The sequence below is a fragment of the Athene noctua genome, chromosome 9 (genome assembly GCF_965140245.1).
Source record: "Athene noctua chromosome 9, bAthNoc1.hap1.1, whole genome shotgun sequence".
NCBI classification, from domain to species: domain Eukaryota; kingdom Metazoa; phylum Chordata; class Aves; order Strigiformes; family Strigidae; genus Athene; species Athene noctua.
This window is the reverse complement of record NC_134045.1, coordinates 20277624-20303532: the sequence shown is the minus strand read 5'-3', so window position 1 is coordinate 20303532 and position 25909 is coordinate 20277624. Positions and strand designations below refer to the sequence as shown.

The 25909-nt window shown below is 38.7% G+C and overlaps 1 long non-coding RNA gene across 1 annotated transcript in view; it reads right to left on the bottom strand.

Annotated features, from left to right (window-relative positions):
* LOC141963709 (uncharacterized) overlaps positions 1–17465 on the bottom strand; it is a 45655-nt gene extending 28190 nt beyond the window's left edge. The window contains exon 1 of the long non-coding RNA XR_012634193.1: positions 17367–17465. This is a non-coding gene — a long non-coding RNA (uncharacterized LOC141963709). The remainder of the gene's footprint in view (positions 1–17366) is intronic.
* Between the last annotated feature and the right edge of the window lie 8444 nt (positions 17466–25909).

The following is a 25909-nucleotide window of genomic DNA, read 5'->3' as shown; positions in this document are numbered from 1 at the left end:
TATCATGTTTTAGCGTTTCATAGTAATCCCGCAGACTCTGAGCCAAGAATGCTAGCTTTCATGCTCGCCTGACAGCCAGGCAAAAACATTTTGGCAATTTGTTATTATTTCAGCTAAACTCGCAATATGCAAATTAAGATTTATGGCAAATGAAAGCTTAAAACTATGCATTTATCTTCACGTGGAAAAGGTATCATGTAGTCACAAGGTGCCAAAAAATACCAGAGCTGGGCAGAGAACAAGCGAATTACAAATCCCAGAAGGCACTGGAGAGTTGTACATCAGCATTTTGTGTCCTGATGACAGGAAACAAACTATTTCACAGTCTGAGATTTTCTGGAAGATATGGCGTTGACCCAGCCCTCAGACTAAGTATCTCATTTCAGTGTTTCCAACTGAAAATTGTTAAAGTGTCAGGTAAATCTAGGTTTTTCAACAGGGTTAATCTACAAGAAAAATTATTGGTTTATGGAATGTAAGTATCCTGTTGAAAACACAGTGATTAAGCACAGAAAACGTTTATATTCCCTACTATTTTCCCATCTTTCCCCTTGTTTCTCTGTGCATAAGCAATTAAGATCATTCCCAGCCATGTGCCGATTCAGCTTTGCTGCAATCACATTAAGGCAGAGAGACACGACACGGCCTATTCCCTGCCTCATCTTTCTGGGGTAGGACACAGTAACACAAACCATATAAGTAAGACTCAGAGGTGCTCTAGAGAGATGCATTCCTGTGTGGTCTTATTCCCTGCTTTATATTCTGCAGTACTGAAGACAATAGGATGACACATGGACTGGAGATAGATCCATGCATACTTTCCTTCATAAGTCAGGGTTTCCAATGAGAAGGATTGGAAAACTGAGATACATGCCCAAAGTTCAGCTCAGCCTGAGCCTTGGGGTCCAATTTTCATCTCAATCAGAAATAATTTCCCTTAAGTTAAAGGATTCATAACCATACAAAATCCGTGTGTACAAGCCAAACTCAAGGCACATCTGGTAATAAGGACTTTAACAAGAAGGATGTTATACAGCACATATTTTTTTTCTCAGTCTATCCCCTCGCATACAAACCACAACTTTGGAAGCTGCTTTGCCTCACTCCTCTAGCTTACTGGAAGAACAAACTAGAGTTAGTTATGCACAGTCTACCTTATTCCGTGTTTTTACCTAACTCTTTAAGAGTTCGCATAGAATTTGAAAACCTGGTGTTGCAAGGAAGTCCTCCAAGCGAGCCTTGGACTTAGTTGGAACACATACTTCATTCTGTCTAGGAGAACAGATCGGTTTAATCGAAGGGATGAGGTGTCCAGTGCCGCTGGGGCTGGGTTCCCTCAGCCCAGACCTTGCAGCCGGTACCTGGTACCTGCTGTGGCTGATGCGCGGCTGCTCTCCAGTGGGAGATCAGAGCATGGCACAGCTGCCAGAGCCCTGGTTCGCAAGGAAAGGAGTTTGTGTGTTCTTAGACAGCCACCTAGCGAGTTTAGTGAGGAATCGAGAGCTGGAAGAAAATTCAGTGAACTCTTACAGAGCCTGGAGTTACACTACAAATGCAGCGTTAAAACAATGCTAAAATCAGCAACGGAGTTCATAGGTTTTTCACCTCATAGTCAACGCAGCAGCAGAGCAGAAGGGCTCTTGAATTACTTAACGGCTGTGAGACAAGATTCCTCATCACTTTAAGATTCTAGAAATGAACGTTGGGGTGAGAGTTCATGTGTTAAAAAAGATGTCTGAGGGTTAAGTGAATTTCAAAATTTTGTTTAAGAACAAGTATATGTGTATGTTTTTTATATTCACCTCACCTTTTTCATACATACCCATTTCTAAATCAAAACTTTATTGTTGACTGAAAAAACCTGAAAACATGCAATACAAAAAGGGCTAAATGCAGAGGGAGAGATCCTTAGAACTGCTCCTGGGATTAGCACAGAGCCCACTTCAGCGACCTGTTTGTATTCTACCATTTTTGCTGAACTACATATGAATGTGGTTGTGAAAATATCAAGAAGTCTTTTGAGTAAGACAAGAGAACCCATGAGCGAGTGCAGCTGGTATCGGGAATAGCACTTGTGTTTGCTAGCTGTGTGTGCTACATTCTAGCTCTACGAAAGATCATTTTAAAAAAGCCCTCAACCATAAAGTCCACAGAAGAACATTCAGGTATGTTTTCTGAGTTTGCCTTTACAAAGTTATTCCAGGGAGACCTCCGACAAAGTGACACCCTTATAGTCTCATATCTGTGCTAGTGCTCTGGATGGTGACTGAGCCACAACAACGCAACTTTATCCTCATGTTAGAAAGACCCAAAATGTGTGGAATTATAATGAAGCAGGGCTGGCACCTCATAAGTCCAGCAGTTACCTATTAACCACTGCTTGCTAAATTACTTTTTGCTATGAAGACCACTTGCAAGAAAGCTATCAGATAGTCTCTTTTTATAACTGTGATCATTGGAAAAAAAATGAAAAAAAAAAAAAAACCCAAGATCAGCTGAAATAAAAAAATAAGATAGTAGTGGAAAACATTATAAAAAACATGGTTCTCCAAAGTTTCATCTAATATTAACATGCCACAGAATAGCTGCAGGGGGGTGAGTAGGTTAAAGAAGAAACAGTTAAACCCTGCTGATGATACTCTGTTTGGGATGCTGTAGAATTTCTACTTAGATATATACTGCCTCCCAAAAATCAGATACAGGGAACCGCTGTAGCTACAGATCATGTCAGTCCTGAACCACTGCTGCAGCCTTGGACATAGAGTTTCTTTGTTCTTAAATACTTGCAGTGTTTGTAATCCCCAAGTCCAACAATATAATAAGATACTAAAAATAGCTATGAGTGTGCTTTGAATTCCTCTCAGAAACATCAGCTCTACATGCCTAATTAAATATCCTTGACACACAAAAAAATAATTGCAAGGAAAAAGAAATCTCCCTCATGAGGGCCAGATGTTTTTAATTAGGTCTCACTCAAAATCCTCCTAGCCTCACATGGCTCAGCTCACTACAAAATGCTCAGTCACACTGAGATTGCACGCTGTGCTCCAGGCCTCTCCTTTCCCTTTCACACTGGTTGCTGCTCTTCTGTCCCAATTTCTCCCTGTTCCTTGAGAGTTTACTGTCATTCAGCCCTCAGAGCTCCAGCTCTGAAACTCTGCAGACGTGGGGCTGGTGCCGTTTGCTGATTTCTTATTTCTTTAGTACCTCAGGAAGAGCTAGCCTGCACATATGGTGTGCTTCTGTGTAGAAGCTGAACATATGCACAAAGGTTCCACACAAAATCTGTGGAGGAGGAGAAACAGTATTTATTTATTCCAGATAAGAGCTACAGCCCCTTTATCCTCCCACAGACACAAGCAGCTCTGCTATCGGCCCAGTAACTGGAATACAAACTCAGATCTCCCTGCCTTCCTTGCAGGGCCAGAGGGGTTAAATCCTGATGGCAGCACACCAGACCCTGAAGGGTACCACCAGAGGGAGTGTGGGTACCACCACCAGCAGAAGAGATCCTGACAAATTCACACTTCAGGCACCAGTTTCACAAGCCTCTGTTTCACCTCTTTTGTACCCAGGGAAGAATTTGTGCCACGATGCTGTGGTGTTCTGTGACCGTGCTGAGACACGTGAGATAAGCACTTTTCAGTGTCCCAGTTCCAACTCAGATATTTAAGGCTTTGGCATTAAAGAACTGGGGCATCTCTCAGGTACAGTCTTCCACCTCCCCCTTTCCCAGCCATACGTATTAGTACTACATACTAAAACTTATACTACATGAGAATTGGAATGATAGGAATATCCCGTTTGCTCTAAGTATATATATACAAATACTATAATTATTTCATGCACTTCAGTATAACAGAGATTGGTTGTCATTGTTACCAAAGTCCTGCAGTTCATTCTTGTGGGATTTTTCCCTTCCTGGTCATGAGTACTTTTAAGCATAGACTTCTGGTCTGATATTTTTTGTGTGCACTATGGGTTCAAACATATCCAGTATTAAGTGTCACAAGACTCATCCTGGCCCTGAATGACTTTTGTTTACTACAACATTTTATCTGTCATCTCAAGGGTTCATTCTAGATCCTGCAATGACTTTTAAATGGTTTTTGTTTGTCTGTTTGTTTGTTTGTTGTTAAATTGCAAATTAGGCGATTTGGGAAATTACAATTTACAAGATTAAATTCCAGCTGTTGGAAAGACTTAAAACATGGAACTTACACCTTCTGAAACATCTCCACTACAGGGTCATACTTCTCCTCCACTTGGGGTCACCTGCAAGTGTTCCCCAAAAGGCCACTGGTTCCCAGTGCCCCCGTGCTGTTGGAATTCAGCCCTCACAGGTACTGTGTGTGATGTTTTGGTCTGAACTTCGGCCAGCCACTTCCACAGCTGCTGAGGTTTCCAGCTCTGCTGTTAGGAGCTCTGTTCCTCCATGTTATGTTTTTTGTTCTTTATTTTATCTAGTACTGCAACTTATCCGGACAGTTTATCAAGAAATCTGCTTCCAGTTATCGTTTAGTTACACACACAAGCCTCTTTAAAGAAACAGTCTTCACAGTCTCCATGATTCCCATGTGTGCTTCTCCACTCTAACACAGATATCTGCACAGATCTTATTAGCAAAATTTAGAGGCCTTTCTCTTTAATTATTAGAGGTTGAAGTAACAAAATTAGATTGAGTCATATTTAATTTGGCCAAAGAGAGAAAGCTGCTTCATGCTGTTGTATTAAGGTAGTACTATGCTAGTGATTACAGTTACAAAAGTACTCTAACCTGAAACAGTTCCTTTTGCTCTGAAGTCATGCCTATATTGAGCTTCCTACCTACATCTATAATTCTTATTTTTATGCAGCTCACCTGAAGTGCAAGTAAAATTCATCCCTATTAGACTAATCAGCAGGTATTGCTTCTTAACACTTCAGAGTATATAAAATATATTTCCTTTATGTTAGACACGTAGAAGTTTTTCTTTTAGGTAACACTTGTATAGCACTGATTTCTACAATATGTGGTTGAAATCTTTTCAGTGATGATCCCGAAAAACAGTCCTTTAGAATACCCGAGTTCCCCTGGAGTAGCTTGACTGTGTGTTCCTACCATGTGTCTACAGGTCCCTTTCTGAGACCTCTGTTCCTGCAGAGTAGATGACTATTGCGTGTTTATAGACATCTGCTATGGAGAAACGTCCTTCCTGTGAAGGCAGATTCAGAAGTTTGGGGTTTCCCCCCACCTCCCCCGCCCATGACCTTTTGTTCTGACACAACCTTGTAACCATAATCACCCCATGAGGTACCAATTAACAGCCATGAGACACTGACGAATTTAAGTTTGTAGAAACAATAATGTGAACAACTTCTGAACCTACAGGTAGGTTCAGGCATAGCCTGTAATTTTGTTCTAAGACCTTTGTTCATTCATTTGACAATTTGTTCAATCCTGTTGCTCTGCCATATTGAGTTAAAAGTCTAGGTAGGAACTGAAAAAGGAATTGAAGGCAGACCAACTTTCTGTGGCCACTGGAAAAATATCCGACTTCTCATATAAACGACCATTAAGCTGTGTCCATCTTTCTGTGGTTTGAAAATAAGGCCAGGACTTGACCCAATATCTTTGTGATCATGGGTTTAACCTTTAATGATTCAGGGTAAAAAATATTTCTCCAGGGTCTTCTAATATAGGAAGAAATGCCACCACCCTCTCTGGTGAACTACCCCTGTAAATGGAAATTTGGTATCCCCCGAAGCCTCTGGAAAACATTCCAATCAGACTGGCAAATTTAGAACCAAGAATTCTTCTGCAGAGGACAGTTTGGTGGATTTTTGTTGCTTCACACATATTCAACTACAGAAACATTCCTTTTAAAACTTTGTAGACCTTTCACAAAAGAGTTTGGATTATTTTATTGTTCCTACCCCTGATTTACTAACTAGAGGTTTTCTTTATAAGTTTTGAAGGCAGTCAAGAACGTGAAATTACAGCCTAAACTAGTGAGAACTAGAAATATGGAACTACTAAAAATTCACTTCTAATGTCTGAGTAAAGCCATTTTACAGGAGTAACACTGTACATCGATATAACACTCTCAAGCATATGAAATCAAACATGTACTTGGAAATTATTTTATTATGCTTTTATTTTTTCAAATCTGAAATGCTGACACAGAATATGGCAGAGTACTAGGAACGCATATGTTTAGATCTCCAGTGTATTTTATGTAAAAGTTTGTGTTATCCTGTGAACACGAGATATACAGGAACACAAATTTAACTATTAAAAATAGTTCGATTTTTTGACAACTTCAACTGAGCTGCAATCAACCAAGCTAATGTAATGTGTGCTTGTGAAAGATGCTCTGCAGACCTGTGTAAGGAACTGAGAGAAGTAATGCCTCAAACATTCATCGGCACAGAAAACCTCAAGGACAAGCTGTGGTCTTTGGATTAGCCTAAGGAATGTCCCCCAAGGAAGCCAGAGTGTATGGAAGGATGCACCCCCCACTCCCTTGCAGTTGCATTATCAAACTCCTTAGATAAACTTCAAAGGGGAGAAAATGGACTGAGTGAAACAAAATGTTTCCCCTCAAGAACAAGTACCTGTTGTTTAAGCCCATACTTTGTGGCTCTATTATGCAAACCAGACACCAGGCTTGCCTTGCTAATGACTTTGCTCCTTCGCCATTGCAGTGGTAACAAGAACTGATAAAAGGTGACCTGATGGGATGACTGATAAGAAGCATGAAGTCAGCAAAAACTTGTGGGAACAGAGGGAAAACCAAAGGTGGGCAGGGTGAGTACAACCACCGACTAAACTGGAACCCATGCTCCAACTTTTTCCTGTCTCTCATGGAAATGAATTTGTGGAATACCTGCCCTTCCTCATCTAATATGCTAATCAGCTGATAAAACGAACTTAAAAGGCGACAGAAACTTTACTGTGTGCACCCACCACCCAAGAGTACTGGACCTGAGACAACACTGGATCCAGGGGTGGTGATCTGGATTTGACTCTCTTTCTCTCCTTTCTTTTTCTTTCCTTTCTTTTTTTTCTTATAGATTTAGAAGAGATCAGATTGCTTATTATCCTTTTCTGAGTTTAATTGTTCTCTACCACAAGTAAAACATTTTAACTGGTCATTTGGTGTCATTTCACCTTAATTTAACCTGAGGGGATCACAGAACCCTTGCGAGTTTCTGGGCTTCCAGTCCAGGTTGTGACAACATAATTTGCCTGAGATTTTTTGCAGTTAGCAAAGTTTCAGTCATATCAAGAATACAAGAAAAAAACCCTCTATTTGCTGGATGACTTGCTTGCAAAAACTGATTTGTTCCATTCTAGTGAAAACAACCTCAGAGACACAAAGTTGTCACACTTTTTGCAAAACAGGAGAAACACTAACCCATCTGAGAAACTTAGATATACCTACTGGTTTAATAACATTACATGGATTAACAGTACACTTGAATTGATCATACTACAGAGCTCAGATGACAGAGCCAATAGAAACACGCTACTGAGCTTGGAGATAGCTTTTCTCTCATCAGTGTTGCTCAATGCCAAGCCTATCTAGTTTTGGAGAAAGTCTCGTATTTTGGATCTGAAAGAAATTTAAAAAAACCCCTCTCTGTTTTCACAGATTTAGGAGATTTAAATTCAGGCAGTCTGTGAAAATTCATAGAAGCAAAAACTTCCCACAGCTCATCTAGAACTTAAAAGAGGTGTTTGCTCGTTCTATTTGATGTTTTACACTCTTCATGTGAGACAATTCCCTCCACTGATCTCCCTAGTGGTCTTAATTTCAGAACAGAAGTGTTGTATCACAGAAGCAGACTGCGTGGTGAGATGGTAGAATAAGTTGTAAAGAAACTTATGTCATATGGGAAAACTTTGAAAGCAAGTTACAGGTGTTTAGATTATTACAGAATGAATGATAAATCCTTTTTTTATATATACTTTTTGGACATTATTAGAAGAACTGTAACAACCATACCCAGAAGTGAGCTATTCTTGCTGTTCAGTATCAGTAAGACCTGAAAACTTTTTTCCCCTTGTTCCTGTATCTACACATCAAGAGGGCTGTGGAACAAAACTGCAAAGAGGCTGCCCCTAACAGGCTCTGACAGCATGGGAAGAAAGAGCTCGTAGAGGTCCCCCAACTATGGCTTGCTGCTATGTAAGCATAAAAGGAATCGATCAAAGGTCGGTGCAACATTTGGAAGAGTACATCATGGAGCATGGGAAAGGTATGGAACAACAAGACAACTGTTCAGGTAGATCTGACGGGCTTGAACCTGCCTGCTAGATTAAATTCTGTCCAGGTTAAACCTAAGCAGTATGAAGTCTGTATTATGCTGCCCAGAGCACACTACAAGGGTTGGCTCCTTACAGATAAAAGTTACAGGTCTGAAGAGGAGGTGGCCTACTCATGGTCAGACAGATCTTGTGAGTCTTTGCTTAAGGGCATTGTCACCTTCACAGTACACACCAGAATTAGCTTTGGCTTAATTCAAATCATAGTAAAATCATCAAGATGGTACCTAGGGGAAACTTTGCATGAAGAATGGCACAATTCTTAATTTATTGGCTTTCTACTTCTTTCTGTGATTTCACTGTAGCTCTTCTCTGCAGCCTTCTGAAAGCACTGTATACAAGTACATGGCAAAACAGCTGGACTGCTACAAGAAGCAGGATCCTTGCTGCCTTCCATGAGGGAAGTCCATACATAAATATAGTTCAAATGTTTCCAGCAAGTGACAAAACTCAACAAGGAACCTCTTTACTCTTTCATGTTATGCCTATCTATTTGTAAGATCCCTTTGCCAGTAGCATCTCGAGTTCATAAAAATTGAAGAAAGTTTGTTAACGTAACCACGCTCTCTAACCCCCACGTCACAAGCCTACTTCACTGAACCAGGCACTAAACACAATGCGTAAATGAGCAACTGCATTCACATTGTCTGCCTGAAGGTTTTGCACATATGTGGATCTACTCATATGCTTTAAGAAAAAATACTCCCGCAAGTAAAAACATGAATGTGTCCTTAAAATTGCCCTTCTGAAAATAGCTCAGCCTGTTTGTAAGAATTCCTGCAACTTAGCACATGCTTCATCTTTAGCTCAGAGTGTTAGCCAAGTAATAATCAGCACTCAGCAAGAATTAGAAAGCCAGTTTGTCACAGTGAGGTCATGGGGAAGATTATTCCTGCTTTATGTCTCCATTTATAATAAATATTCCATAGCCTGTCATGGAAAGGATGTAGAACATATTTATACTTTCAACCTCCCTTTTCACATATAATTCATCAACTTGTTCTGCTAAATTCAATAGGAGCCTATTCCCTTTTGTCATTTTTTTACATGCTTCCTGGCTCAGAAGAACCCATAATCTACCTTAGAGTGCAATGGAGATACTGTGTATCTTTGAAAGTTAATGTAGTACAGATCTAGATTAGCAAAGGTATTTAGGTATTTCCTCTGAAAGCAGAACATAACTGTATAAATCTTCTTCTCAGAGACAAGTCAAACATATGATGTGCTCACCTCATTTAGGTCGCTTATGACCCTCTGTTGAGATATAATAATTCAATTTCACAAATTCATCTTACTTCTATCCGAGTATTTATTGCCAGGTAACTGTGGGGTTGGAAAAGCAGGCTACATGGCAGTGTAATGGCCATCTCTTCCTCTTTCATGAACACTTTCTGGAAAATCTAGTGCATTTCTCAGAACAGAAACTTTCTCTTGTCTGCAAAAGGCAACAGGAAATGTGAGCAGTGTCTCACTACGTGACAATGAGTTATTGGAATAACTTGTGGTAGTCATTAAGGAATTAGTCCTACCCTAAGGGATCTCATAAGAACATCCTAGATAGTGTAGTTATCTCTGCATCTGCACGTAGAGGTGTCAAGGAAAACAGTGATTAAGTTGGCTATTGCAGAGCTTGATGGGAGTACTATACGAAAATATTTTCTGCAGATGGTATTGACTATGTTGGGGAAATCAGTAACCCAATTACAGTGTCTTAGTAATCAGGGAAGCCAGAGCAACTAGTCTAATCTATAATGGGTGGCTTCCAACATGACATCTCCCATACCCAGATGGTCAGAGTTCAGCAGACATTAGACACACATTTCCTATATCCTCAGATTCTCAAAGGGATTATGGCAAAGGAGGTGGTTGTAGTATTTTTACACAAACTGGAGACTCTGCACACCAGCAAATTCCCTTGAGGATACTTGGAGAACAGGACATGCCAACACCAGTTTGCAACTTGGTGTTGCCAAGTTTGCAAAACAAGTTGAAGAAAAACTCTAGGTTCTTTGCCTTTTCACTCTGAACGTTTTAGGAGCACTGCAGTGACCATGCAACTTTAAAAACAAAATAACAAAATAAATCAGATTGAGGAATGTATTATAGTTCGGGTCCCAAACCACTGAAATGTTATAAAAAGACAGGAAACAAAACACGTCAGCAAAGATTTCAACAGGATGGTATCTCAGAAAGGCTTATAGCATGAAATTGGCCAGCAAACAGAAAAAGCATTTATTTACAAGACATGAAGATACATGTTGTATCTGTGTCCACTATAAATATCTAATGAATATTTTAATGCATATTCTTGAAGCAAATTGAGTACAGACAGCTCTTTCTTTTTATAAAACATATGGGAATGATCATGATAGAATTACTCTTTTCAGAAATGCAGGCATGAAGTTTTGGGGAACTTCCAGTTGTACTCCAATAAAATAATTGCTTAGAGAGAAAACAATTTTTCGTACAAAGAAAGGTTCTACTCCTACATTTCTTAATCCTATAATTCTTACCCAAATGGCTTTCACTTGTCTACTGCATAAATAAGTATTCTCAAGTGAGTGAAAAATAATAATGAAAAAACTAGAAACATATTTAAACTTCACAAAGAAACAGAGGTTTGTCTTGAGACAGTGAATGAGTGTTTGTCTTGAGACCAACTTGAGAAATAACTTGCATACGAATTCTTTTTTCACAACAGCATAGCAATTGCTGATAGGGTTGTGTGGCATATCATAGGTGAGCCGATTCTGCATTAATATTCAGTGCCTAGCAGCATTTAACTATTTCACAAATAGAGCTTACAGAGCAAATGAGTGCACCTATACCTATGAGGAGAGAGGACAAGAATGCTGGAATTAGAGAAGAAGAATGTTGGAGAACGGCTTGCAGAGCAAGGCCACGGGTCTCTGCAGGAGCTGATTGCAGCCATCTGAGGTAAACAAAGGAAAAAACCCAGGGTACAGTTATGGTGACAAAGGACTGTTATGTTAACAAAGAGAGAAACTGAGGTACACAATGGCCTCGAGTGTGATGGTAAAACAACCTTGGAGAAGAGGGAAGATGTTGTGACATACCTGAAATGCCACAAGGGGCTGGGATATTATAATGTAGCCTTTTACACATATCCAATAGATTTGTGAGTAGTATGCATGATTATTGTAGAGTGCTTATATAAGGGGTGATTTCTTTCAATAAAGTTGAAGCTTGCTCTATCATTCACATTGAATCGACTGCTTGCTTCCTCCGTCCTCCTCAGAAGAAGGATTTTATTTTTTTTTCTCGCTAAGGCTGAGAATCTGCTAACACCTTATGTAACTTGGTGTGGAGTTTTTCAGCCAATTCACACAATTGTTATTTCAGGACAAGAAATCAGAGAAAGAAGGAATGAATGAACAAACAGTCAGAAAAGAACAACACTGAGAACAAAACAGTAACCACATCTAGGTGTTGAAAGATGTCAGAATTTGTATTTTAAGTCTTTAAAATTACCTGCTTGCTCTGATGACCTGAAGATTAAGTACCCTTACCTCTATCTCCTGGTCTTTTCTTGAAAGCATGCATCCCATGCATCCCCTCCCAGCTGCAGACCTGACCTGGGTCAATTCCCATAGTCGCTCCCAAAAAGCTCCTGACATCGGCACCTGGTCATTTGCTCTGGCTGTCTAACTTTACAGTAGCCATATCTCGTTTTCCATACCCAGGAATTGTTAGCATCCCATCATTCAGTTCACTGGACATTTCCATCATTATTCTAAGCAGGATCCTATGACATTTTAGCAGTTCTGTCATTTCAGTCCTCTAACCTAATGCTGCTTGTAATCCGAACAACAGAGTCTGCATTCTGATATATATACATACACAGACTTTCACGTTGCATGGAAAATACTGGTGTTTATCTAAACAAAATGTCAAGCGAGCTTAAAATCACCAGGTTTTGTGAGTCTTTCTGAGGCTGCAGCACTTCAAAACCATTAGCCTGGTGTCTAAACCAGTCAACAGTTAATAGTGTTTAACTATCCTTTTCAACCAACCATTTGCAGTTGAGAGAGCAGCATTAGCATCTCCAGCTAGGGAGGCAGAGACAAGAGGTTTACGTCCAATCTAAAGTAACACCTACCATTAGGATCAGACCCGCTTAGAATTCAGGAAAGTCAGTTTAAAACCTGTATACAAGCCCACCTACCTACCTTACTGAATCCTTTCCTTTCCCATGCTAACAAAACCTTAAAGTATTTTTCGGAATAAAACCTCAAGAAAATAATAAAGAGTATCAAGAGGCAAGTCAGCTGAAAAGTGAGACTAAGGATTACAAACCTTGCAAGACAAATAAACATATGAGCACTGAAGAAAAAAAACCTGAAGCATGTCTCATACATTGTAGGTAACATATCTTTGGTTAAGATGGGCCACACAATAAACCTGTCATAAAAGCCTTCTGCAGACTCATGAACAACTATATTTTAAAAAAATCCTATAAAAACTGCTGAACACAAATCCAATTTAGTATAACTAAATAGTATTTCTTCTTGAAGTAAGCTAATGTAGCACGAGTGCAGCACTCAGTTAAATCTCTGGCACTTAGTAGCACTTAGAGAAATACACAATGCAATCTTGGAAGCCAGGCAAAGACAGATGGAAATGAACAATAAATGAACGGGTGGCTAGACAGACAGAAAATCTCACCCAACATTTTATCTTCCATCTGCTTCTCCTTGTAACTGTACCTTTACACAATCAATTCAAGCCCTAGATTTCCCTTCCTGACTCTGGAAATGGCACAAAGAGTGTTTATGAGAGTGGAATGTGTTTAAACACAAAAAACAAACAGCAAAATTAAAATCTGAAGGTAAGCATTTGAGAGCAGAGACTTAGGAGAAAGGTTTCTTTAAAATAAAACATTCTTGTTATTTCCTTTGTTTTTCCATATTGTTCTTTAATCTTCCTCCTAGAGGGGGGTCTGAACAACGGCATGATATAAGCAGAGAAGAGATGAAAGTAGTAAAGATGCAGCTTTGAAAAAGTAAAATGTGTTTCTCTTTGTCTAGCTCTCTGGTATCACCTGCAGCAATATGGAAAAGCAGTAGGAAACGTGCTGGGATGGGAGTTTTGCCGCAAGCTTGTGTTACAAACAGTACATTTTGTGCATAGCACAGAACACAGTCTTTTTCATCCTTCCCATCAGCTCTAACGGTATTTGACACTCACAAGTTAACATATATCATGTTATTTCAAAACATTGTAAATCATCTTTCATTTAAATTTAAGTTGCTCCTGTGAGGCAGAAGGGAGGACAAACAACAGAAGTGGTTAGAAGCTAGGCAGTCACTGAGCGAGTTTCCAGGCTCAATAAACTAAGAGTCTGTGAAGTTCTTTAACGGGATTCATATAGGAGGATTGGCACCTGTGATGCTATGAGCCATATCACCACAGATACTTCAAAAATACATATGGTTAATATTTTCTCCTGCCACCAAATGTGCAGCGATAGCATGAGACCAAAACATTCTCTTCCTCTGCATAAGAAGAAATACTTTTCTACCTAATATAAAGTTAGTTCTTCAAGAAATAACAAAGCATACTTAGGGCTGAAGGTATATTATAAATGTACCTAGATGACTTCTTCAAAGAAAACAAAACAACTCCAACATGTTGGACTTTAGCAGTTCTCACTCAACATCTACATCCTACTGCATCTATTCTATCACTTTGCATCCCCATTGACTAGGCTCAAAGAGAGTACAATAAAACATTTTCAAAAGGATTGACAAATTTAGAAACAATCGATTTTATTGGTGCAAAGGACAGTGGGATTTCTGGTAGCAAAAGAAAACATGTACCTCCACTTGAAGCTTCCACTAATCTAGATTTCTTACTTAAAAGCAGCAAAACCCATTTGAGTTGCCCCTGGTGACCAATTCCCAACGCGAATAGGGTTGGCATGGAGCACTAAATCAGTGCAAAAAAAGGACACCGTTCCCTGGCACTGATGTAGTGTGTTTTTAAGGCCAAACCATACTGATTTCAGGACCATTCTGTGGTCAAGCATTTCAGAGTGCTGCAAAGACTTTGCAAGAATTGCGGCACCAAATTTTATCAGTTGTGTCAGTTTGATTGGGTTGTATTCTAGCTTCAGAGATGCCAGCTATGTAGTAATATTTTATTGTTTGTACCTCTGACAAAGGCTGTATTATCTAGCTCTAGAAATGTACTCAGAGGGCTGTAAATAAAAAGCAAAATTTTGCAGGACTAGGATTCCAGATTGTGAATGGCAAGAGGGCACATTCACAGTAGGATGCTAGTAGCATTTTCTGACCCCTAGTTAAGTGTTACTGCTATTTTAGCAACTGAATAATGATGGAGGAAGCTACAGCAACTTTGCCTTGGGTCACAAGGGAGATCAGTGTATACAGGTTCAGAAAAAATCTCTGCATTTCCATCTCCCTGCATGTTAGTTCCCTATCTTAGGGGAAACTCTTTGTTGAGCAACTATAAAATACAGTCTTTTGGTTAAATATCAGAAGTACAGAAGAGACTAATTGTGCTGAGCAGAAACTTTGCATAATGCACATCATAGCACATACACAGCAGAGATGGCACTTCTGAAGATATGTACTAACCTGCATCTAGCGTCTATCACTGCCTTCTGGCATATGGTTTATTTGGCAGAATTGCTTATGTCTTCAGTATTGCAGATGACAATACCAACTCAGCTAATGGAGAGTTTACTTCAGCTGACATAGTGGAGAGCTCCTCTGAGAGCAAGGGCTGCAGAGTTTGCATTTCTTTGTTGTGTTGAACCTGATCCAACATCCATTCCAGCTGATGGAGAGACTCCTTGTTGACTTCAGCATGCATTATATTGGGCCCTTGGTGCAGTTAGTTGCAGTGACAGTGTCTGAATGCTGAAGTTCTTGAACCCTTATGCTACACAGATATTTCACAACTTAAGGAACACATATAAGACAGAGCTAAAGAAAGTTATTTTCCCTTCCTTTCAGTGCTCATTTTACAGTCTGCCACAAAAATACCAGTTTCTCCAAGCCACTGAGCAACTTTCTTGCTTCTACATGCTTTTGTTCTTGGGAAAAAAAAAAAATCAAACAAAAAAATCGGCTGCATTGTCTCAATATTAAACAGCTACTTCAGAGCAAAGACTGTCTTATTCTTTCCAATATTTAGCAGATCAGAAGTGGATTGAGAGTTGAAAAGAATCAGCCAAATGGCTAATTTAGTGAATTACAAAATCCTAGTTAAAACCTTCTTCCATTTTAGGCTTGTCCCTGTATCACACAAGGTCATGCACTGCCTTGATCATGGACTAAGAGAAGTGGTTCTCTCAAGAGACTCAGCTGAAAACTTCTCAAATATCACCTCATGCTAAATACTTTTAAACTTGCTAAATGCTAAATACTTCAAAATCAGTTTCAACAGCCTGATTTCCCCACCACCACCACCACTGCTTCTAAAATTGCTATTTCTTCTAAAATCCACATAATACATGTAGAAATAATTCTGTTTGTAACTGTAGTTATCTGATGCTTTGTCATACTATCACTGGATTAATATATTAGTTCTCAGCACGAACTCCTACTGACAAATAATCAGAACCTGAAAGTGCTTAGGGGAAAAGAGGCTCTATATGTAAACAGGATTTTCCTTGTGTTCAGTGTTTTTTCTATTCCTAAGTGCCTCCATAATATAAGATGTCGCAACTAACATAAGAAATTTAAGTTGCTTAATGATCTTACAGTATTCTTTGCCCCTTCTAGCAGCCAACTGTTTCCCTTTATTGTTTAGCAGAACAATGCCTACACTTGGTGACAGTGCTGTGACCAAGACTTAACAAGTTACAAGTCACTGAGATTTGAAATCAAGGTGAATTCAATTACCGTAGAACATATTTTGGGTTTTGTTTTTGGTTTGTTTTTTGTTTTTTAACATAAGGTGGCATTGTCAGAAGGACATACCCTGGAACATTGTTTCAAGAGAATGAGGATTACAGGCTATCCATGGAAACAATCTACTTGAGGTATTTCCTAGAGATCCAATCACTGTCATAGTAAAATTTCAATGTGTGAGGCAGATAAATATGGATGGCAACTGAGCTGCAAATTGACCTTGTAGACTTGGGATAGATTTAGCCACTGCTGCCAAAAAAATTTTCAGGTACATCAGAGATTTGTGCCCAGGGGTCCTCTTCTTACCCAACTAACTTGTAATCACAACTGTCAGTTTCAGAACATTTATATGACCCTGTGGAGTGTAATGTGAGTCAACCATCTGAATGTGAAATTCGTTAGACAACTGCAACATGCTCAGTGGGAGCAGATTGTGAGACAACGGTGAGGTATAAGAGAAGATGAAAGAACAGGTTAAAGGGTTCCTGCAGTGGTTTTGCAGGTTTGGGAATAGGTGTGCACATATTATGTGCCAGTGTGCCTTCTCACACACCTCAAAAGAGATCATTTGGATGCCGTGAAAACTTCAGCAGTAACAGAATCTGACACCTATCTCTTCCAGTATCAGGGTGTAACAATGATTGGACTACACTGTAATAAGTCTTGCCATTCCTTGTTTATCAAGGACATCAGGCTTTGAAAGCACAACTTGCAAGATTATAATTTTGCTGTAAGAGGTGTGAGCTGCCCTCCCCACACCACTCTACCCATTACCACAGCACCTCTTAGCCTATGCCAAGCACTCATCTGTAAAGCATTCTGATAGTATAAAGGGGTTTTGAACACTACTAACTTGTGTCTAGTAGAAGCAGGGTTGATTTATTACTCCTCCTCCATTTGTTTTAGCCTTCAATGGTCCAAAAGGAATCTATTGATACAGTTAAGGGCATTATGTTAAAAGTGAACCCTTAGGCAATGAGAGACTACTTGGCAGGCTCTCACTGAGTTATCAGTTACATATTTTTTTCATTTAAGTCTAATTTTACTTCCCACTTCTATTTCTCCCCATAATTTCTTATTGCTGAGGTGGGCACTTACAGAGAAAAGCAGTACTGCTATTAAAAGAATCAATACTTACGTTGCACAATACTTACACTGCTTCATTCTGTTTGCATCCTGTGCCCTTCATATGTCAGGAATAGTGATCAATTATGATCTGTCAGGTTTGTTATTACATGAGATCATTTATTCTGTTAAGAGGATAAAGCAAAGTCAGCAAGCCAAGAACACATCAACTACAGTTTCAAAGCCTACAGCCACAACCTGTTATATTTCCTATATTCTAAACTCAGAGCTTAAGAAGGAAAGGACAATTCTCTTCAGCCTGACCATAAAGAAATGTAATTGTGAATCAGAAAATACAGCTTGAAAGTTTCTGAAAAACTTTTTCTAATAGTGTTTTTGCCTAAAGGCTTTCTCCTAAAGGCCTGCCCTCCATCACAAAAACAGTGAACCAGAACAACATTTATCAGATCCTTTTTATACTGGACCAAGAGAAATACTTAATTTTTCCATAGTTGGCCCAGTTCTGGTTCTCTGAGAATTACAATTAGGGCATGCTGTTGTGGTCTCTTGCCTCTCTAAGACAATGTCAACTTGAATTTGCCAAAACTAGCAGATGCCCAAGTTCAGCATAACAGGTAAAAAGAAAAGTAGCAAGTATGAACAGAATACAGCTTCCAGATCTCTAAGAGCTTGTTATTAGTGTGATTAAGCTCTAGTATTATAATTGAATAGGTTGGACACCATATCATTAGACTTGCAAACACGTTCGGTTGCTGACTAAGAACACTCTAGTTCCATACACGTGTATGCCCAATCCAGACAAGCATTAAGGTCAAAGGCAGACTTTGTTTCTTAAGGTTTTAAGGTTTTGCTTTTCTTCACAAGATAAAAGACAATGACAAGAGCACAATTTCTTACAGTGATTTTCAACGAATACTTTGAAGGGGAATTTCTGAATATTTCAACTTTCCTTCACAGTGGGAATTCTGATATTTGTAACCACTGCAAAGTAAGGGTTTTTTACTACTAAACTGGTTGAAACTGAAAGTGAACATACTGCAGAGTCTGGGAGAGATGCCAGAACTGTGAGTTCTCTGCGTAGCTACAGAACAGGTATAGTGCAAGTACAGCAAGTTCAAGATATTTTCTATCCTTGGAAAATATTTCATCCTAATTTGGAAAGCACTATGTTGAGGGTAAAAAGTTTTTCATTCTGCACTTCCATTCAGCAGTGATTTAAGGAGCTAATTAACGCCCACATTTGAGGTCCAGATCCAAAATAAGCATAAGTACCTATTATCTATTGCATCTCATGCCAGCTGAAAGCCACGTACCTCAGAGGATGTGAACCCGTAAGAGGTACAGCCGTACATGTTGAACCACGTTGCTCTCCAGTTAGAGGAAACCCATGCACATGGAGACCAGGTCACACTTGCACTCAGACCTTACAGGCAGGAATTAGATATGAGTCTGAGAACATGAAGAGGAACTTGACCCCAGGTATCAAAACCAGTAAGGTTAGCCTATTTGGGTCTTCAAAATCCTAGATGAGCTACCACTTAAAGTCTTGAATCAAATTGTTTCCATTGCAATGCATTAGGTGAGAAGTATCTGCTTGGAGGCACTACCATCAACACCCTAAAGACATTAGCTGCTGCCCTAAAGAATGATGCTTAAAATAGGCTCCTCTCTGTCATTCTGCTTTACGGGACTCAAAGCAGAAACTGTGGTCTTAAACCACATAGACTGAATTCTTCTAGCTCAGCTCCTGGCTAACCTACACAATGTAGCCTGGGCTATTTCCAGGGCCAAATTTTCTTCTCAGTACAGACTTAAACTCTACAGAATACAGTGGAGATTTTCCAGAATGCATTTAAAGCTGAACTTTTTTTTTGTTTCTTTTCTCCCATATATCGCATGTACAGCTTTCTTTTAAAATATGAACAATCTTAAGATAAGTATTTGCATATATGAAACTAGAGTTTGCATCCTACTCTGAATGTGGCCCGATGACATTTGTGTTACTGTGCCTGTCCTGAGTCTGCTGATATGTTACACAAGCAATGACAAGCTGCAGAGAAACAATTTAGAAGAAAAGAAATGCAATTCTAAATGTGTTATGCTTACCTACATTTGCAATTCCAGTCATGGATCCTATCTGTTTGTAAATTTCAAAGCAAAATATCTCTGAACTTGCTAAGTCAGTATGGATATGCTCATCTTTTTCTTGCTGCATAAAATTAGACACATACCAAGCAACTGTGAACTGATTAAAAGAGTCTCTGCAGCAAAATAAAAGAAGATAGGTCTTGTTATCAACTTGGTTGCTGACTCTTGACAGAGGTAAGAACATAAGGTGCATTGAGATGCTTATGAGATTCCTACTGACTATTATGAGAACTTTAAGAAGTGGTTATATGCTGAAAAGTGACTCTGAATAAATAGCATTGTGAAGTTCCAAATTTATTTTCTCTCAAAGTCTTAGAGAATAAATTTGCCTGCTTTACAGGTAAAGATACATTTTCTTTGGCTGACAGCCCTGCAAACTCTGAAAGTCACAGCTGTGTTCTCCTTGACATGTGCATTTCATTACTGCTCTTCTGAAGTGGCGTCTTAGTTAAAATGCTATTGTTAGAAAGAAAAAATATCCAAACTACATCCCTACTGCTCCATTGATTGTACAGGACTAACAAGAATAAAAAGGCTCTGGAAACTGGTTTTGCCATATAAAAGGAAAAAGGCACACAGGGAACAGATCTAATGACTATGAAGGGAACACTAAACATGGCTCCATTTTTGACCAGGATAGAAGGAGCACAGGGGTAGGCAGATGCAAGCAGTGGCCTGTAGGTTTTCTGAACTGAAAAGAGTTTTCTTGCATTGTTCAGCAACCCACCGTCCAACCTTTAGTTTTCTTATGCAAAAATTATGGAATAAATCCTCCCAAAGTTAAACAACCCTTTCATTCTGACCACAAAAATTTCCTGCTCGTGTCCAGTTCAAATTAGAGGTAAAGGTGCAATCTTACATAACCTACTGGTGTGACTGACTCAACAGTAAATCTAGAGCCCAAGTGCAGTCATGGCCCAAAGGCAGCTGTGTCTCAAGGCCAGCAGATGAAGGTAGCTCATACACCACACTCTGTTCCTTTGCTCAGAGATCAGAGCTGGCAGCTTATTATCAGCCAGTACAGCTGTGCTGCTCAGAACAGAAAGTGAATAGCCAGAGCTTATTTCCACACTGTCTAATTTGATGGGTTGTGTGGAGTCTCCTCTCCCATTGATACAAATGCATATGAAGAGCTACTGTGGAGTGCCTCTATGCTGTGCTTACCCCAACAGATTCCTCTATGGAGACAAGTGTTTACAACTGTGACGGCTGCAGTTGCTGTGGGCTATTAAGTAAATCTTTAGACATTTTTGCTGCTGCTTTGAAGTCTTCCCTGACTCTAGTGGAACTCCTCTCTGGAAAACCTCTCACTTCAGCCACATTCATAAAGACAATTGGCCTCATGATGTACTAGGAAAGTGTGCAACCTGCAGTACATTTACCCATTTAGCTTCAGATATAAATCCTTTAACAGGCCTTGAATATAAAACACAACTAGTGCACATCCTAAGATTACTATAAAGCTATAACCATAGCTAAGGTGAGACACAAATCACTCTGAGATTTGATTTCTCTGAATCATAAAGATTCACCATAAAAATCTAGTTATGAGCGTCGTTAAAAAAATGAGCTTCAGAGCATGAAATGTTAGAGACGTTTGCAATCGTTTAGAAAAATAGTGTTCAAGATCAGACTTTAAATCATCCTCTCTTGCAGGCAGGTCAAAGAGATGTGTAAAAATGTTGTCAAAAGTGTGTTTTAAAAGTGTCCTGTAACATACCCAGTACTGGGATGTCGTGGTCTGCTCTTCTCAGAAAGGGATTAGGGTCACATTTTGAAAGACATTTCATTTCTAAAGATGTAGATAAATGTCTATTGACAGTTTTGAAAATTTTTAGTATCTCACTCTTGTCAAAATCCTTTAAATCTGGAAGTATCCCAGGTGCTTTTAAAATTCCAGGAGGTACTGAGCATGGCAAGTGCCCAAATGACTTTAAAAGTCTAATCATCAGTGTGCCTTTAAATGCCTGGCAAAAGAACATATGGAACAGACCCCTTACATATTTAAAGAAGGAGGTAGATTAAAAAAAGTAATGGGATATTTAACATGATTCTGTTCCTTTTATTAGGATAGGTCATGTTATGTCATCAGCTGCAGTGTACAGCTGTAAAATCAGTATAGGATAAAAATCATGCCCGATATGAATATGTAAAAAATACAGTAACATTTCTTGTTTGTGAACAGATAGGATGTCATGATTCATCTCGTGTTAGGGATTTCAGGATTTTGATTCAGAAATGAGCAGAGTTCTTTGCTGGATTTCATCAGCATGTTTCCATCAGCATGTTCCCATTCTTTCCCAGTGGTGCACATGATCTCCTGCATGAGCACAGGATGAAGGCACCTGAGAAAGAACTGGAAGCTCTACTTTCCATGGATCGCTTTGGGACTCTTTACTTGAGTCCTGTGATTTTTCCTTCAAACTGCCCTCTAAATGGCAGCAAAATGAGTATGATGTGTGGTTTGAGGAAAGTGCATTTAGCTGCTGATCTTGGGTCAAAACTTTCAGGAAGGTTAGAGAATTTTTCTGAAAAAATATTGTAACTTTTGAGAGAATTTAAAAGATCTAGAAATTTAACCTATTATGTATAGATCTTTCAGAGGGAGTCTGGATATTATCTAGTAAAACCTCAGCTCTAATGGACCATTTTCATCCACAGAAAGAATTATACATAAGAGACTTGTTTCATCATCTTATTTTCTAGATGGGAAAAGTGAAGCACAGGAAAACATGATGCAGGAAATCCAGAATGTCAGTGCTTAGCATCCCACAGGTGGTAACTTTACCCACTAAGACACTCTAATTTGTTCATGCCATTCTACAAAAATGTTGTTCTGAGCTTACACTGTCATGTTTATTTATTTTATTTATATTAGCCCATTGCTAAACCAAACATTTTAGTTTGAGAGTTTAGAGAAACTTTTAGCCACAGGAAAACTGGGATTAAATCAAAATGCCCATATGGCACCAGTGGCATCCTCTCTGGAGTATGAATAGAGATGCAGAGAGCAAAGTAAAGATCCCTGTGTATCCCCAGCTCCCTTGGTGTGGAAATGAATATTCGAAGCACTGGTCCTTAGTAAAGACCTTAGATGACTGACCCAACCTAAATCAAGGGATTGCAAAACACCTCTTTTCACAGATATATGGTCACTTCTTCTCAAGTTTAGATCTGCCTGTCTCTTCAAAACATGCATTTGTTCAGTTTTATAGATGGAATCTTCTACATACATTCTGAAGTAACACTAGAGGGCAATAATGTATGAGATATTCAGAATTTCTAAGCCTGAAAATATTTGAGATGGGTGGTCTTCATTTGTTAACAGCTAAGCAAAATACACAATTTGCTTCATGTGTTTGCTTTAATTTGGAAAGGACTTGTGCTGGGATAGAAAAGGAGAAAGAAAAAGCTTCACAGTATACTGGAAAGGAAAAGCCACTCGCTTTCTTTCACATTGCTGTGCTATTCCTAAAAGAAAGTGAGAAACAATTTTGGGAAAGATATCTGCATACAAGGAAGGCGTGTCTCTTTCAAACAAAATATTAAAGGACATTTTAAGATCCCTGAATTTATTTTGCATTTTGGTGAAGCACTGACAGAGGAAAATCTCTTGGTAAGGAAAGCAGAGAAGAGGGGAAAGGAGAAACAGGAGGGAAAAGGGAAGATAGAAGGAAAAAGGGAAAAGAAATGGAGAATGATAAGAAGAAAGAAAAAGTTTTATAGAGGTTGGTAGAATTTAAAAAAAAAACAAAAACAAACAAAAAAAACCCAACAACAAACCAAACCAAAACTCTTCATTAAAGGTATCTTACATGCACAGCCCAAAAATTGTACCCTTACTGTCAAGTCTCTCTATAAGTTTTATCTTTAAAGCTAGTTGATCTGTAAACTGAGAGTTTGGCAAAGGAGGGGAGGAAGGGTTTGGTTTCATTCTCTTTGCTCTTGAATCTAATTTACCACCCTTTCATATAGTGTCTTGGGCCATATATTATTTTTAACAACTTTGTTTACTCAGATTGCTATTAGTAAAGGATTTTATCTAAACCTTGGACATTGTATGGTGTTGGAAAACAAAGCAAAAATCTTCTCATCTTACTGCTTTCAAGTCCCAATAAATTCAAGGTACCTGGATGGCTTTTTCTCTTGAATTTACAGCTCTGGTGATTAACATCTTCAGGGTGCATTCAGACATCAAGAGAAGGTTTTGCTTCAAAAAAGCTTTATTTTAGGAACGTCAAGTGCAAAATTAATGATTCAGGATTTAGTCTGGAAGAAAGAGATATAAGTGTGAAGTGAACCTTTAACGGTCTGTAAGAGGGAGTGACTGCTTAGAAGATTTTTTATAGCACTGCACTTCCTGCTACTTCAATAATAATAATAACAGTAACAGTAATAATGCCTACCTCTTATATTTCACTTCCCATCAGCAGAACTCAAGTAATTATGTTCATTTATTATCTTAATGCAAGTGTTACCAAAGAAAGGAATGTGATAATGCAGTATGTCTTTTCTACTATCTGTGTTTTTAAGCAATGTTAGCAGGAGCAGCTTTGCCTCCTCTACTGAGACAGGATGCAGAGAAGGACAAAACAGCTGATAAAACTCTTTTTGAGCACCCATATTTTAGACAGATCAATATCATTTCCTTAAAGGTGAGGTGGGGATCATGTCATGGCCACAGAAGATGTCTGGCTCCTTTAAGTCTAAAAAGCATATGTTTGTTACATTTAAAAAGCTCACCATTTCTGCTTTCAGTATACAGCACAGGTCTAGCATGAAGCCACATTAGTAAGGCATGTTATTGATGGTTGATGCTACCTATCAGTTCAAGCCAGGCAGTTTAAAAACCAAAGATGATGTTCTTTTTAAGAAAAGGAATTGAAGAGAAGTCTTAAAATGCTCATCACTCTGAACGGATTTCATTTTTTTCCGTCCTACATCCAATAGAAAATTATCATGCCATATGAAATTAATTCAGGTCATGATAGTGCAGCTATAAAGCTAGAGGACAATTCATGGAGATTGCTCAGAACAGACTCTCTGTTTTCATGTTGCATTTAATGAGCCTTTTGGTTGAAAAATTTGTTATGATGCACTTCATTTCCAGTTTAAGATGAATATGGCTCCTGTGTTTTTGATAATTACTGAGATTCAATTGTTTCTACTTTATGTATTCATGTTCCATAGGTTTACATTCATTTTGTCATTCACAGGGTATGAAAGGAAACAGTAAGGATATCCACATATGTCAGGTTTCCCTGAAGAGATCTTGCCTCTCATACTGGTGTTCTTTCTGCTAATCCAAACGTAAAGATGAATAGTAACAATTCATTTCAGCTATATATTATTAATTTTAAGCAGTCTAGTTTTTCTTTCAGCCACTTTATATTACCCACATGTAATGACCCTTGCCCACATAAATCAGGCAGGAAGATTTAATTTGCTTACTGATGAACCCAGTTCTGTTCACTTCCAGACTCTTCCTGCAAAACTCTGAACGTTCAGTTTTTCCTTAGTCTTCTTGAAGAAGTAATGCATAACTAAACCCTTCAGTGAAACTTGGAAAATCGCCCTTCAGCTCCTAAATGCTGACTATTAACAGCAGGAATTTAAGTGTTTTGCTCTATTGTATTTAGCTCCACTATTCCAGATTATCCTTTATATTTGCACTGTCCATTTCTGTTGAATGAGGTGATAATTAAACACATGCAGTCTATAGAACAGAAAGTGTTATTCAAAACTAACCAGCAAAGGTCACAGAATAAATACACTGACAACTTGCTAAGAAAGGAGATTATCCAAAGTCTTGACTTGGTGTTATTTCAAATCCCAAGGCACAAGAGAGTTTTTATTCCCTCTCAATTCCTTTGTTGTTTGGGGATTTCTATGTATTGCTTAGCTTTAATTTCTGTCAAAGCCATCCAATCAACTCTGTTGACTGCTTGGTAAAATTCCCTTCTACACTTGGGTCGGTATGTACTGAAGAAGAAGGTTATCTGCACTATTAAACCTTTGACTTCTTGTCTTTTGAAGAGATCATTTTGCATTTTGCTATGGCAGAGCTGTAATTAGATCTGTTAATTAAGGACAGAATGAACTTTTTAAAAACTCTAAACTCCTTTGCATTTTTGATAAGTTTGCTTAGGTTGCTACTGACCTTCGTACAGGGTTTGCCACTGCTTATTAATTGTTAAATTTTAATTAGGCATGCTGATGAATGTGCTAGCCTTTGCAATAAATAAAAGGTAGCTTCATTTATAATCGGATATTTACCATTCTAGAGTGAAATTATCTGCTTTCCTAGAACATAGTTAATTTAACATATTTTGATAACAGTAATTGGTGATATATAAACCCCAAATAGATAAATATAATGACTCACTGGTTCAAAGACTGGATTACCAGTGCAAACTGAGCTAGGACACTGGATCTTAAAAAACATTCCACAGGCACTTGAACT